Below are 3,284 nucleotides of genomic sequence, written 5' to 3' on the forward strand. Positions count from 1 at the left end.
TAAAAAAATTTCTTACTCTGAAAAAAATTCCAAGAGCCGAAGAGAGCATTTACTGAACAGAGAAAACAAAGCAGTGGCAGACGAAAAAAATTCCACATCACCTGCTTATTAAACATGGCAGGTCAAATTATTTTGGTCAAACTTGTGCTGACTCATCAATTTCACAGTCAAAGTAAGAGATCTGTTAGCATAAGATACCGGTGCACCATTTTAATTACTTTGAGGGAAAAATTGGACCATAAATTACTTTAGGCCACTGGGTGCACCTGGAAAAATACTTGGGGGTGCTGGATGCACCTTAACCCAAAAAAAAATTCCACATCACCTGCTTATTAGACATGCCACGTCAGATTTTCTGGTCAAACTTGTGCTGACTCATCAATTTAACGGTCAAACTAACAGATCTGTTAGCATGGGATACCAATGCACCAATTTAATTACTTTGAGGGCAAATTTGCACCACAAATTACTTCAGGCCACTGGGTGCACCTGGCTAAATACATGGGGGTGCTGGGTGCACCTTAACCCAATTTTAAATCATAGTAATATTGTCTCATCTTTAAAAACTAATATTAACTGTTAAAATATTGACAAAATTAATAATTAACATCTTAATAGTATAAGATAATATTGTGATGATTTTAAATTTTCCGGACAATGTATCCTAAAAAGAACTTTTGACTATTCTAACTGAATTTTGGAGATAAATTTAAGCTTTAAATCTTTTAATTATTATTATGCCTATGAGCACTGAGGGTTCAATTTTCCCACGAGTGACTGGAAAGGGGGAGGAAGTTTCGTGGACGGTATCAAATGACGGGAGCCGGAAACTTCACAGAACTTTCCCGGGTCTTCACTAGCACTTTCCTGATTCCTCCACTGTCGGTTATATATAATAAACCTAATTGAAAACCTAATTGCCTTAAGCTGGATACTCGGAAAAAAGGCAGTGATGATGTGATATTCGACTTAATTGTTTGTTCTGTGCAGCAACCAGAATGAAAGGAGACCAGACTAGGATTTTGCCTTCGTGAAGAAAAGCCTCGCTGATGGCTGCGAGGCATTAATGTTTCTGTGTGAATGTGGCTGTTTGGTGCTGAGAAAACAGGCATAGCCACAATATCTTCTATCCACGAAGACGACTTCCTTACCCGCTATGGTCATCTTCAGTGCCAATATCTTCAATTCTCACGGTGGGAATCCTTTTCCTCCAACTTGAACTTCGCTCCTTGATTCCAATTCTATTCAACCACCTTCAAATTCAAAGTTTAGGGACGAATTCTGAACCGTTCGAGCTTTATCTTGTGACTTCCATGGCTTCTGTCGTATGTTCCTTTGCATATTACTTGACTCTACCAGCTAAATTCATGTTTTCTGGTTTGTATTTTCTCAGTTTGGAGTGATCATGTCAGTGTTTGGCTCTCTGGCTGTTGCCGTTTTAATATCTGTGACTCTGCAACTTCTCATTGAACTTCATGGAATATATGGCAATATGCGTTGTTCCCGCCAAGAACTATGCAACCACAGTATAATGTTGAGTACAGATACTCGAGCTAGAAGAATAGAATACAGAAAATGGACCACCGTGGAAGCTGCAGAGCAGAGGGCCAAACACAGTCATGGGTGCTTCAATATGCCACAGTAACCATGAAAGCCGCAGGACGAAGCCCAAAATGGTGAGGGACTCGTCCAGCTGAGTAGAGTAGAGTTCGAAGCAAGGGATTGATGATCAAGCTGGATGTAAAGGATTCCCGAGAAAAATTGAAGATATTGGCATCAAAGGGCAAGGAGCTCGTCTTCGTGGATAGAAGCTGTTGTGGCTATGGCTCTCCCTGTTACTTAGGTTTCTATACAGAGCAAAAGACGAATCATGGTCTAATTACAAAATGGAAAATTTTATGCGGATTGGCCTCTCATGTATGTATATTTAGACTCTTATCTTTATGTCATGCAGGGCCTTTTGCAGTCATAGGAAAGTTACAGATATTATGCAGGACCATCTACTTGAAATATGATGGTATTACGTAAACTGCATCCTTGGAGGTTCTATCATTTCACGTTTTGTATTGATCAGTTTCTCCGTATCTTTTACATATACCTGCAACTAAATTAGCTTTTACTATTCAAAAGCGTGCAGATAGATTATTTTGGGCTTAAGATATGGATCTCTTGATGATATTCACAGATTGATATTCTTCGTCAAATCCTTATAGTGAAATTTGTAAAGAAAGATTTGGTTGCAAATCTGAGTTTGCTGTACTAGTTAGGTAAACCAGCTAGCAGATTCATGTGCGTGACTGATATTTCTTTAATCATTTATCAATGTTTTTCACATACACCTAAAACTGACTTAGCTCTAACAATTTGCATGTTGAAATATTGAGGCAAGGTTGAGAAGAAGCTAGTTAGCAAATTGTTCTACTTCTGTTTTGTTTTATGTTGTTAAATTCATTTAACTTTATAGCAGATAGGTGATTAATTACTCATTACCAAATCTTTCGGGTTCTGTAGATACCTACTGTACCTGGGAAAATTGATTGCAATTGCAATCATTTGACTAAATCTAAGCAACTAATATCGACGAACACTGAGTTGATATGATGCAGAGTACAATTTTCATAATTTTCAAAATGTAGCAAGTCTAAACTTCTTGATATACCTGAAGCTTTTATTTATTTCACAGTTGCTTCTAAAGATTTTGTAGTTTTGATGGAGGTTTTCTCAATTGACATGTGGCCATAACTCATTGCTGCCTTGTTTTCATGTACAGTGACGTTATCTTAGCATGTTTAATTGTTTCACTTGGTTTGGTTTTCTTAGTAATTTCTTGACCAAATTCTCTCTTACAATGAATTATTTCATTTTCATGTGCTAAGGCCTTAGTCTTTGAGGCTTTCTTCTGTTTACCATCAATCAGGCACTTGACCATACTATAACTTCTTAATGGATGTCAGAACTTCATTACAATGTTATTGAATAAGTTATATCTTCACCCTTACAAGACTATCTACAAGACTATCTAAACCTTAGCGGTTTAAATTTTGGGAGTAGTTTGAATATTTATTAGAATTAAATACACATATGGCGACTTCAAAGAGAGAGAGAATGAAGAAGAAATTGACTGAGCTCATCTGCAAAGCATAAGCATTATTGATATATTTGCTTAATGTATAATGTATATAGTAAAAATAAAGGATAAAACCTAAATATAAAATCTAATATATTGAAATTAAAATTTAAATTAGGATAAAAATAAATCCTATCTAATCTAATTCATTCTAATT

The 3,284-nt window shown here is 36.2% G+C and overlaps 1 long non-coding RNA gene across 1 annotated transcript; it reads left to right on the plus strand.

Moving 5' to 3' along the window:
- Positions 1-933: 933 nt before the first annotated feature.
- LOC114749919 (uncharacterized) lies at positions 934-2,338 on the plus strand. The gene is made up of 2 exons (XR_003740599.1): positions 934-1,193; positions 1,394-2,338. It is a non-coding gene; the product is annotated as an uncharacterized LOC114749919 (long non-coding RNA).
- The last annotated feature ends 946 nt before the right edge of the window (positions 2,339-3,284 follow it).

Source organism: Neltuma alba, unplaced genomic scaffold, assembly GCF_004799145.2.
Source record: "Neltuma alba isolate B1F8T4 unplaced genomic scaffold, ASM479914v2 tig00006226_pilon, whole genome shotgun sequence".
NCBI lineage: Eukaryota > Viridiplantae > Streptophyta > Magnoliopsida > Fabales > Fabaceae > Neltuma > Neltuma alba.